Source organism: Triturus cristatus, chromosome 5_1 (assembly GCF_964204655.1).
Source record: "Triturus cristatus chromosome 5_1, aTriCri1.1, whole genome shotgun sequence".
In the NCBI taxonomy this organism is placed as follows: Eukaryota; Metazoa; Chordata; class Amphibia; order Caudata; family Salamandridae; genus Triturus; species Triturus cristatus.
Window position 1 is genome coordinate 926227054 of NC_140587.1, and position 12979 is coordinate 926240032.

General features: G+C 45.7%; 1 protein-coding gene and 1 long non-coding RNA gene across 2 annotated transcripts in view; one reads left to right on the top strand and one right to left on the bottom strand.

Annotated features, from left to right (window-relative positions):
- The window catches only part of LOC146832686 (uncharacterized), a 164236-nt gene that overhangs the window by 57678 nt on the left and 93579 nt on the right, over positions 1-12979 (bottom strand). Inside the window, exon 2 of the long non-coding RNA XR_014961598.1 lies at positions 10561-10663. This is a non-coding gene — a long non-coding RNA (uncharacterized LOC146832686). The remainder of the gene's footprint in view (positions 1-10560; positions 10664-12979) is intronic.
- The window catches only part of ANKH (ANKH inorganic pyrophosphate transport regulator), a 549424-nt gene that overhangs the window by 31642 nt on the left and 504803 nt on the right, over positions 1-12979 (top strand). The gene's annotated exons all lie outside the window — the stretch shown is intronic.

Sequence of the window (12979 nt, forward strand, 5' to 3'; positions counted from 1 at the left end):
GGACTGCTCGGCGCGGTGCACAGTGCCCGTGAAGTGAGTAATAAGGTTTTTTTAAAAGAATCAAACACAATTTTTAAAAGAGTAAATCCTCCGGCTTTCCGCCTCAGAGGTCAGCACAATCTACTGTCGCGCTTTTCGATCAGCGCTTAAGTAGGCTAGCGGGTGGGCGTGGCCTCAGGTGGGCGTGGCCTCCCGTGTGGGCGTGTCTCCGCCTTGAACTGCGAAGGAGGGAATCCCTGGTGCAGCGTTAAGATCCGCTGTGTCAGGGGGTCTGCGGGGGACTGCTCGGCGCGGTGCACAGTGCCCGTGAAGTGAGTAATAAGGTTTTTTAAAAGAATCAAACACAATTTTTAAAAGAGTAAATCCTCCGGCTTTCCGCCTCAGAGGTCAGCACAATAGAATGGTAGACTGCACCAAAAGCAGAAGATTACTGCCTAAGTCAGTAGGGTTGGTAATTAATAAAATTCCACATTATGCAGCCAGATCCCTGAACGTGTCCATTTACCTAAGTGGAATGATGTTCCCCTCCCAAGCTGTCACCTCATCCGTAGCCAACAGTTGGGAAAGCTGTCAGTTATTCAGTATTCAAAAACCAGGCAGGAACAGGTCAGATGCAGGTCAGAGCTGCCCAATATCTTTGTGAGACATATGCCACAGGTGGGGAAAAGTTTGAGTATCAAACTTCTCTGCAAGGCCTCACCATTTAACAGAGAAAAACATGATTACTTTTGCTTATCAATTTCCTTCAGATCCTGCTTTTCAAGGCCAAAGTCTGTACACAGGACATGGTCTTCGGGTGCCTTTCTTCAGTTCTACCCACTGCTGTTGTCATAGCCCAGATCAAGGGTTATGGCGTGCTTTCTTGAATGGCAGAAGGCTTTGGGAAAGCAATTAGTGCACTTAACTCTCTTCCCATTCTTGTAGTCAGATCCCTGTCATTGCCTAATTGGTGGGGAACAAAATCTGTCCCATGGTTTGCAGCACCCAAAGTCATGAAAGCTCTTATTCTAGGGTTGAGAACTACTGTTCGTATGACAAAGAGCCATGACTCAGCGTTCATCTTCCGCGAACTACTCCAAATATGTGGAAAAGGACAAGGGAGCTATCACCTTTTAAGAAGAAGGAAGCTACTCTTCAGGGCCAGACCACTCCCACAGAGAAAATAATGGGAAAAAGTGTTTCTGTCAGCTTACCCAAGAAAATTCTGCTAGGACACACACACTCACCAAGGAGTAGTGGAAGGGGCCTGAGGAGTAGTTGAGGGGGCTGGTGTGTGTGGGATAGTTTGCCGAAAAATATTTGCCATGGAGCAATAAGTAAGGCACAATACAGGTGCCTCCATTTTGAAAACTGGAATGTACACTTTGTTGTACTGAAACACATAATGCTCATTATACTTTTTTAGAAAAGATTGGCAGTAAGGACAATGCCACTGACGTTTTATACCCTGATGTCTCCAGCATATTTTTGTATTTCAGGGAGACTAACATATTTTTTAAATGTAATCCCACCACAGGATATTCATTTTTAATTCATGTATAATTAAGTGAATCTAAAGTTGTGAATAGAAGACCAATATCATATCTTTTTGCTGTGATTGACACAAATCAAAAGGCCAGTGAATGACTATAGCAGACAAATTCATACAAGCCAATGTAGCCCCCATGGTTTTCCAAGTGACATAATGATGCTGTTTTTAGCCTGCCAACAAATCGATCAGTTAATGGGTTAATTGAAATATAAGTTACTACAACCAACACCACTCATAACACTTACCACGCATGGAGAACAATGACTACACTTCGAGCGTGTTCTTATTCTCCACAATAACATTTACCATTTCAGTGCAAATCACGACCAAACGCTATATTACATGACATTATAGCACATATTCACATATATATGTGTTGAAAAAAAGAATTCCTACTAACCCTGAACATGACACATCCATAAACCCAAACATATTCTTACTACCCCTCAACAATAGCCTTCCCTAAACAAGAAACCATTTATTACGCTTCAGCACAAGCAATCCCTGAACCCAAAAACCTCAAACTGTCTCTGTACACCACTCTTCCATCACGATAAAAACACATTACTTCCCTGTGCACCACCAATCCCCGAGTCCTGAAATCTCCTGTAGGAAAGTAGGATCAGCTTCTTATGGTTACTCCCACTTTTTGCACCCACTGTTTTGACTAGTCTGGCTGGGATCCTGCTATTCAGGACCCCAGCCTATCTGCTTTCTCCCTTAAATTGATATGTATGAACTTTGGTACAACTCCAGATTGGATACTGGGGTACCCTTATCAGTCCCTAGTATATGGTACACATGTACCCAGGGCATAGGTACCCCAGAGGCACCCATGGTAAGCAACATGTATTATGCCACCCATGAGGGGCCATGCAAAATGGAACCTCAGATCTGCTACTGCAGCTTATGTAAGCTGCTGCTTGCACCACTTATGAGAGATATAGGTTCACTATATCTATATATATCACTACACCTAAAACATTATAAGTCACCCCTATAGCAGGCCTTATCAATCCTGAAGGCAGGGTGCGGGGTTTTATGTGAGAGGGTGCTCCTGCATGAGCAGAGCCCCTCTGCAGCCTTTGGAAACCTTTCTCCTGGGCTGTGTGTGATACTGCCTGATATATAGATAGAGGTGCATTATAACCTCTCGGTAAATGCTATCTCGAAAACGACTGCAACGAAGTATGTCGTGTTTGGTGTCAAACACCTTGGAATCATACCTCCACTCCAGTAACTGTGTGAGAGGTATGATTCCTCCCCTCAGAACCGAGGTTCTGGGGGTAACTATGTCTACAGGTACCAACTTTCTCGAACCTTACAGCACAAAATGGATGCTGCCAGCCACAGACACGAGTCTGCCCTCCTACTGCTGAGCCAAGCTCAAGCAGGGGAAGGCAGCACAATAGGCATCCTGTCACAGGGAGGTGTGATCACCTCCCAGACAGTATTTAATGTATTGGGGCTGGGTGAGTGCACTGTCACAGTGCCAGAAAGGCTGGCTCAGGGGCACATTTGGTGTCCCTCTTTCTAGTCCAGCTCAAACCAGTTCTGGGAGCCATTTGCTCCTGTGCTCCTGCTTTGGTGCGAAACTGGACAAAGGACATTGGAGTAGCCTCCCCCCTGTCCTGTCCCTCCTCTAGGAGGGTCCGTAGAATCTGTCCAACCCGTTCCCTTGGGTATAAAATGGGTTACCTGGCTACAGAACATTAGATTGTATGTGGACAAGATTCTGCAAGAAATTACCACTACACTTCGACCGTCTGGACACGCTGGACTTCGCTGGACCTCCCTTAGGCTCGACTTCGTCTTCCCTTGCCGTCCCCAGTCTTGCGACCGTCCGTGTTCCATACAGGCTCCGTGCAGGACCCTGTGGACCTCCAAGATAACAGAAGAATCTCCCTTGGAGTGAAGGAGTGACTCCCCTGCAAATGCAGATACCATAACGCTTCTGACCGGTTTGCTGACCGTGAGCACCTGCAGACTCCGAAGGCTCCAGCAAAACAGGAGGTGGGTTTCTGAAGGTCTCCGAGGTTGAGCTGCCCTCTCACCATCACTGAGGCGGATATCCCTCGTGGGGACCATATACCCATACCCCTGTGCATCGCGTTTATTTGTAGCGGTACATGCTTGTTGTCGTGCAACAATTCCGTGCATTGGGCCATTTGTAGCCCTGACCCCAGTGCATCTTTTCTGAGAAGGACTCTGGCATCCTCACACTCGGTGCCCTGCTAGCTGCTATCCTGTGAAACCGTCTGCTGTCCCCTCGCGACTCCTGTGCCTTCGGCCTGTGGGTCCACTGGAGGGTCAACTCTGCTTTATTTGGGCTCCCCTGGTTGCTCCAGGCCTGCCCTGACTCCCCTTGCTTTGGTGAGTCTCCTTGTCCTTGCTGGGCCAGATCGACAACGAATTTGGCCATCTGTGTTGCTTGCCACTGCCATGGCTTGTTGGTCCTCCCGCCGGACACCGACCCCTCAGCACTCGACATTCGTCGTGGGATAACTCGCCTCCGGCTCCTGGTTGTCTTAGATGTCTCCTGGTCCTCGCAGCTGAAGAGTCAAGATCACCATCATTACACCTGAAGCACCCGACATCGGTGGGCATTCATCTACTGAGCCCCCGTCACTCCAAAGTGACCCAGACCCTGCCCCCTCTGCTTTCAGATTCTTCTCATCTAGAATCCATATTTTATTCCACCAGACACTTTTCTTACTTCCAGCAGCAGCATTTCTTTGTTGACATCCATAGAGACCGACAAGGGTTTCCCATGCCACTTCGTGACTATGCAGGCAGCTCCTCTGGGATAGGTAACTCTGGAACAAAGGTATCCATGGGTGGGGTGGCTCTCCAAACTCTTAAGTTCCAAGGGTTGTCTTCGTAATCTGCTGGGAAGGGTCCTTAATCTCTAATTTTCCAACCGCGACTTTCCCATTGAATTGTACAGAGCACGTGGTCGTGTTCTCACTCTGCACCCGTCCTCTGTAGGGTCCCTACTCACTCACCTTGGGTGGTTCCTTGGGGTCCAAGCGGTTCTACACCTTCTAGACTAGGTCTAGTCCCGAGTTGTGGTTCTTATACCACTTATTTAGTATATGGTTTGGTCTCCCCTGGGATCCCACTGTGTATTGTGCTACTTACTTTTGAGTCTTTGCAACTGTATTATTTGATTTGTGTTCTATCCTAGAGAGAGTATTATAGATAATAAATACATATTTTTATAATTACTGTGTGGTTTCCCTTTCATTTAACCAATACTATAATGCTGCATTCTGATAAAACAAGGTGCTTAACATTCCTTCAAGACTTAGCCTGAAGGCTGCTCTCCTTAGCTACCACTAGCTTTCAATAAAGGTTATCTTTGACCATGTCACCATCAGGTTTGTTTGGACTGGTACAGGGTGCCCACTTTAACTAGTGGACAGCCTATACTAGGCCACCTTCTCACAAATCCCTATTACCTTTATGCACGACACATCCCTGAACTCTAAAACACCTTACTACGCCATACACCACCCATCTCGGAGCTCTAAAAGCTCCTTACTACCCCATGGCCGCCATACCTGAGCCTTAAAATCTCCTTATCATTCCTTAACAGTACCCATCTCCAAATCCTAGAAAACCCCTTACTTCTTCTTAGCCCTACCCATCCCTGACCCCTAAAACCCCATTACAACTATGATACACTATCTGTCCTCGAGCTCTAAAAACCCATTATTGCCCCTCTGAACCACCTATCCCTGTGCCCTAAAAACGCATTCTTCCCCCTACACACTGGCCATCCCTGAACACTAAATATCCTCTTATTACCCCTTTACAATGCTCATCTCTAAACCTTTCTCCCTAAAATGCATTGGAATACATTTCAACTTACCTTGCCTTGCTTAACAGTATATGTGTTGTTAAAACTTTGTTTCAATTGTAATACTTTCAACTTGATGCTTTGTAGTGGTTTAATACCATCTTTTCGCCAAAGTAAGTAGGGAGTTGTGTAGAAGGGCAAAAAAGGGGAATGATCTACTCTGTCATGGAAGAACAAGCATCAGTGCTTAATTTGTGCCGGTGCTTAGCACCGGCACTTATATGACCGGGCCGGGTCTACACTCAATACGCATCTGCTGCACTGCACACACCAGGCGCACGTCACATTTTTCAATTTAACTTACAATACTGACTACTGTGCTGTCAGACAGTGACTCTCGTGCCGCAGCGTGTTTTTCCGCATCGCAATTGCATTTCCCTATCTGAGTCTCAGATTCTGTATTATTCATATTTAAACTGTGTTGATGGCGACGCCGCATCGCACAGCGCGCCGCGGAGCCGCCTTAACCACTTACTTGCTACTGGGGCGGGAAGGAGGAGGACACCGGTTTGGGCGTTTTTTGGGCTGGATTTTAGTTATGTTAGGGGCTGTGCGCCAACGTTGTGCGCAGCTTTTTTACACATTGCCACGCCCCAGCAGAACCAGTCCAGCACGCAACAGGCAGCTCGCTCACCACGAGGAGTCAGTCATCGCGTGTATGTCCGCCCCGGCCTCCGCCTTCCGAGGCCCGACCTGACGACCGTGGCGCGGTTGAGCCTGAGGGCATCGATTAAACAGTACTAGTAGTACTGTGGAGTGTCTGGTGGTTGGTACAATTAAGCAGCAGCAGTAACACCCGTCCAGGCCCTAAGTAAGTTCCTAACGACCTTAAAGCATGCCAATTGAATCCTCACAATGTGATTTTTCAATGGGGGGGAGGGGCCCTCCCTCAGTACAGACCTGCCGGGGTTAAGACTCACTCACTGTGATGTTGCAAATGAAGTCCAGGCTGCACTGACTGGCTCTGAGACAGACTCAGTGTTGGGTGGGCTCTGCGCCATTGATAGTAGAGAACACATCTTCTGGCTGGGCACGGGAGAGGGATTCAAAGAGGGTGCACGCTGGGTTTATTTTTACATGTTTGAGCAGTGGAAGGAGTGGATTGAAAAGAGGTGGTATGGGCAGGTCGAGGACACCAGGTTTAATTTGCAATTTAGGAGAGGAGGTAAGGTAACAGGAGAGGATGGTTGGGGGTGTGGCAGAAAACCAGGGATAATTTTATTTTAACATTTCGGGGGAGAGGAATTGAACAGAGGTGAGTAATGTCGAAGGTTGTGTGTGACGGTGGCAGGAAGAGAAATAATGTTTTTAAAATGTGGGGGGTGTAGGAGAGAGATGTCAGAGAGTGATGGGTGACAGACACCACGTTTACTATTGTGCAGGAGCGGGCACACGCGTGGCCATGTTGTGTATAAGCCTTCCTATGTCTCCTATGCTCCTGAACAGCAGATGAGAGCAGTGAGAGATGAAATGGAGAGGCCATACATAACAAAACATTGAAGATGGATAACGGTGAATGAAGGAGATGTTTTTAGCCTTTGGGTTCTGAATTACATCATAGCATTGTGACAATTCCAGCCAGCATGTCATTCAGAGCCCCTTGTGAAAAACATCCCAGTTATTCACAGTTATTCACCTATAATTCCCTGGTATTTTGGGAGAACTTCTTTGCAGTGCTTCACAACTACTTTGTCCACGTCAGACCCGTGGGAAAGAATCATTTTAAAATATTTAGATTACGGAATGGGAGAAATCACAGAGATTTTTATAATGAAGCTTAACACTAAAATCCTAAAAGAGTAAATTAAGATGTAAACTGACAAAACAACAATATTAAAACATTTTGTAATATTGTAGCAACTGCAAACATTTGTGCATTTTTAGAAACTGATTACTATGCATCACTGACTGATTCCCGGATATGAATGATCTGTTTCCCAAATATAAAGTTGCGTTACCTATTCTATCATGCTTGAGTTTAATGGAAGATTAAATGCAATTCTTTGTGGTGTTTTTTGCACAGCCTGCCTGCCTGGTGACACATTTTTTCTTGCTGTGCTTCTTGTTCTCTGCCAAAGCTCTTTAAAAAATCAATACTCCAGGGTTGTTTTGAGTTAGGAAAACGGTAGGTAACTCCTGGTGTGCTGTTAGTAGTAGCAAAGATGACAAAGAACATGCAAGAGTGAAATAGAGGAGCAGGGAGTGTCTGGTGATGTGTTAAAGATGCATGAAGGGTGCTCAAACCTACCCAGCCCTGGTACTCGGCACCATAACTTTCTGCAGCGCTGGCGACAGCAGTTTCAGAGCAAATGTTTAGCCCCGGGACCTAATTTTTTACAAATTAAGCACTGACAAGCATTGGCTAAGCCACTGGGTCTGAGTTTTGCTGACAACCTTGTACCTTTGTTTTGTTTTGTCATGATTTTTTCTAAAACTTTATTGTTGGTGGAGTTGCCAAGTACTGGCCTGCTGCTGCATTCTACCCTTGTGCTGGTGCACAAACAGTCTGCCTCGTAACACACACAATCTATGCACTGTAGTGTAGAGGTTTGTGTCTGCTGTGTATAAGATTTGTACTGGGAGCATACCCTTCCAGTATAAATTCCTAAATCTAGACAAATGATTACACATTCTTCACATACTATGTGCGTTGTACAGTGCGGCACACATGCAATGTGTTCAATGCTTGGAGAAATGAAAACATTTCTCCATGTTAGCGCTTGGTTCAAGAAGGCCTTATTTTTTAGGTCGAGCCTAGCGCAGCACGCATGCGCTGCTCGACTTTATGTAAGGGCTTCTGAAAGCTCACCACACGCTCGTGTGTGTGTGTTTTTGTTTGTGTCATAGGGTATTGGGCTTTGTGTGCGTCTTTCTAAGAAAGACAGAACGCAATTGGATAAAGGCGGGTGCTGTGCCGCCTTTGCTCCGCCAACGGCCTAATGCTTGCGGTTACCCGCACAGGCCACATCTGTTTTCAATTATCGTGCCCAGACACGGGCGAGATATTTGAAAACATATTGCTCGCTGTGGCATGCGCGCGTGCACCACTCACGTGCTTGTTTACTCGTCTTCAGCCCTTGAACCGGTGATAACAGCAAGAGTAAGAAAGGCGTAGTGGACTGTCTATCACATTTCATTATAAAGACATTGCCACAGAGCGCGGACATAAAGGCACGCTAGATACACTGCACGCCTCTGGACTGTCTATCAGATTTCATTATAAAGACATCGCCACAGAGCGCGGACATAAAGGCACCCTAGATACACTGCACGCCTCTTTCTTCCCATACCCCTTTGTCTTTTTATCTCACTCTTGCATGGTGTGTTTCGTCTCTGCTCTATTCACTAGTTTCATACCTTTCTCTTCATCCTGCTTCCTATCTTTTCTGCCCTCCCCTTGCCCTCTCTCCGAGTCACATTTTGATGATGGAAAACACGTTTCAGTCCCCAAAAAGGAGGGCAGGTACCTGGGTCTTTAACAACAACCCCGTGCACCAGCCTTGTTCAAGGCTTGTCTTGCAAAGCCCGCTTACGCCATTAGGACAATCGCTAAATTGTTACTAAAGAGCACAGGGGCCGCTTCCTGCTCTGGACGGAATGCATCCGCTGACACCAGCGCGTGGCTCTGTCACAGCATTATCACTCTGCAGCAATGCGGTGGCTCGGGTGAGCTAGCGCTCCAAGGCCTCACTCCTAGCACAGGCGCTGAGTGTACATTGTGGAGTACTGTATTTTCGGTGTGTGCACGTATACGCATTAGGTGTTAAAAGAGACTTCTCAGTGGCCATGGCAACAAGCAATCTTCAGTGCTGCGTGCATCAGGCAGCAACTGGCCTGCGTTCAACTAGTGATTAAGATCAACAAAAACATTCAACTGCGCCCTGCTATGCACCCACCCCCACACACACACGCTCACGAAAATACACATGCAAGGGCGTGCACACACCCTCCCGTGCGCCCAAATTAATAGCCAAAAGAAAGGGAGCTATTGCAAAACACTGGATCTTATGAGCAACTAACACATTTTCATGAGGATAATAAAAGCCAGTACTCCCCCATGACAAGCGGCCTCAGTTTCTGCATGGAATTACAATAAAGGTATAAATCCATGCTCTTTAGCTACAAAGGCTACATAATTCCGAACAAACGCTCGAAAAGAAGGGAAGCTTACAAACAGGCCACTAGCAATCGCTTGGGTAGGATTCCCACCCATCGTTTTTTTTACCACTATGCAATCTCAGATTAAACTCCTCCATATGCAAATGAGTCTAGTACTGCTGCTATGTGGAACTACGATGCCTTATCTGAACTAGAACATCAGCAGCCAGAAACTAGTTTCAGCCTAGTTGGGCCTCTTCATTCAGGTGCAGCTTGAGGCCAGAGCGTACTGAGAGCTCGACACACATTTCTGGGCATACTAGTAGTCTTTTGGGACATTACATTAAACAAGAAGACTGATTTGAGAGGTGGAGAGGTGTGGCTCACTGGTTAGAGGCAGCCAACCCATAAGCAGAGAATTGGCCAGGGACCAGGGTTCAATTCCTGACGCGGCAGGGTTGTGGACCAGGGTCAAAACAGACTTGATAATTCTCACCTCGGTACCTCCTCTAACCAGGAACACACTCGGCAACTCTGGGCATTAAGCTTGCCTCATCTCTACAACAGCCCCCCCACAGATGCCGGGGATGCCTGGTTTCACCTTGGAGATACCCAGAAAGGGACCATCTCACAGGGAAAACCAGGACAGGTTCCCCAGCGGTCACCAGCGTAAGGATACTCCATGGAGTCACAGTGTGCTTTACAAGTACACCCACATTTACATTTGCATATGCATGGTGGGCAAAAGGATGATGGATTAGAAAGCTAAGCCAGGAAATTGCCGGTGGTTCGATTATTTGCAAACCTCCCTTTACCTTTGTGTTTTTTACACAATCCTTCTGTGCTTAGGCAAATCAGGCTATTCCTATAAATACAAATCATGTTCGTAGTTCAATGCCAACGTATTTACTTACTAAAAGGTTTACCAACATCTCCATTGCATGCAGCCATTCGGTTGTTCGCATTTGACTGCAGGTGTTGTTTATTGTACCTGAACATAGTAGCATGCCTTTTCACTCCCCACACAGATGATAAAGCTTTGCCTCCTGTTCCTCTAAGCTGTACTTACCCCAAGGGTGAGAACGTCAGCCCCATGTGGCCTTTCTGTGGAGCATTATAGTACAAAGCAGACACTCGGATCACTCCTTCTGTTGTCATGTGGTTTAAGCCTCCTAAAAAAAGATAACAGACCTGCGCTTAGCTCTCTGAGCGCTTACTTTGCAGTGAATGATGATAAAGACGAGGGGTTGAATCGCCAGTTTCTTTTATTGTACTTTGTAAATGTCATCCTGGTGCAATCTATGGTCAGAGGAATCTAGTGACCCTTCCTTCTGATTTCCTATAAACCAATCTGAATCAAGGTCAGGAATATGGTGCACCACTGCTTTTTACAGGGGCCATCTTTAGAAGTTACCAATGCCCTCATGGAGACAAATTACCTTAGCCTTAGAACAGGCTGAATATTTCATAATTACATTTTAAATCAATTTATAAGCACAAAGCTTCAAGCTCATGCAGTTAAAAAATTGTCTAGCACAACTACCGCTGTTAAACGAAATTTGACTGGTTGCTCTGTCTATTTTCTGATCTTTGTAAACTAGCAGCTTGTGTGTTGCATGGATAAACACTTATAGGGTTCCAACGGCGAGACCTATTGGCTATGCCAATGCTTGTTTAAACAAAGCCAGGCCTGGTTATCTTAATAAATACAGCTTTATATCAAAAAATGTGTGCTTCTCTGCCCAAGTTTCCCCTGGGTAATTACCCATGTGAACCAAAGCGCCACGCAGCTGCTCAAAGAGCTGTCTTAAAAATACTTTTTATACTGGAAAATGAATACCTTCGCTAGACCCTGTGCTACTTTCTGTAACTTTGCACCAGCATAGACTCTTAGTAAAACTGTCCCCAAGCTTCTGTTAGTGTGCTCGGCTGTCAACTTAGACAAAGAAATTGTTTTTTTATGGCTAAAGTTCTTATGACTGAAATTGTGACTGCCCCACTCACATTACAATTACCCTTGAAGGAGGGGGCCGTTGGCAGTGGCCCACTATGGCCATGCCTTAAACCATCTCTGTATGTCTGGTCCTATTATCTGCTATGATTATTGTTTATGCTTTCAGCCACAGTCTGCTCAACCATGTTTGTTCCAGGAGCTGGAACAGTGTCCCACACTTTTAGGTTCACTCACTGTAGCAAATGTTTTGTTATGACTGAAGTCTGAGATCCTCTAAGCCTTGAAAAGGCACCTGTGTTTTTGTAAAAATAAACATGTGTGCAATTAAAGTTATTTGTACCGGTTCAGAACGGAAGTCTGCATGTTCATTCGTAGCGTTCCCATTAAGCCTTGTAGATGCCCAGGCAGATAACATTCCAGAGGCTGAAGATTTCTGTTACACATTCTGGGGGTTGACATCTGGTACAGCAGCTAGAAGCTGAACCCTACCACATCAGCTTAGAGGTTGCTTTTGACTCCAATGGCAGTAGGTGTGAGTGAAGCATTTGAACCGGAAACTCTGTACAAAAAGGTTCTAAAGGTCACAGGCTGCAGAATGACTGTGCAAACAAATGATAAGGGAGATTAGACCTAATTTAATTGCAGGTTGGTCAATGGTCAAAATATTGGGATTATGACCTGGAGAATCTGGTTCCTATGTCATTTGCATAGCGGAAGAACACATCAGGTCCCGTCAGTTATTGGAGCCGCTTAGTGCTTACTGGTGTTATAGTTGATCAGAGTTGGCAGGACACCTTTTATTTTTGGTTTTCATTTAAAATATCTGAGGAAAAATGCAGCCTGAAAGAAAGTTGTGTTAAAAATGTAGTATACTCAAAAAATATAATGAAAAATGAATACAGTGGCTACAAACAAATCGAAACAATTTGTGCCTTATAGGGCAAAGGTAAGCGTATTGGCAGCAGTGGCAAGCAGCGTCCTCCTACTAAAGCAGAGAGGAGCATTTACGGTGAGGTTGGGAGTGCACCGGGCGAGCTAGATAAGTTTGTTAGAATTCAGGGAAGGATCAAATTAAGAGGTATTATGGGGTTGGTAGGGTTCAGGGATTGGTAGCATGAAGAGGTAGTTAGGGCTTTCAGGGTTCAGGGAAGGGTACCATTAGGGGTTTTAAGATTTTGGGGATGGAGTTAAGGCGCACTAAGAGGTCATTGGAGAACAGTTACATATTTTCTGACAGAGTACCCTCTTTACCAAACCCTAAATCAGGTCATAAGGACTGACTTGAGAAGGTAGGAAAGCAGAGAGTAGCTAAGACTGGGATATGGAATTTTGGTACCCTAGTCAATGATGCACTGATCTACTTCTTGGCTAGCAATGTAGCAATGTATGATGCTTCTAGGAACAATGTGGCGCGTCCTACTGTTGGAGATATAGACCACTGCATATAATTGCCTGACTAAAGGTACGTAATGGTGCATAAGCAGAGGTGAAATACAGCCCTTGGACAAGCTGTTCAAGAGGTCCAGACATATTT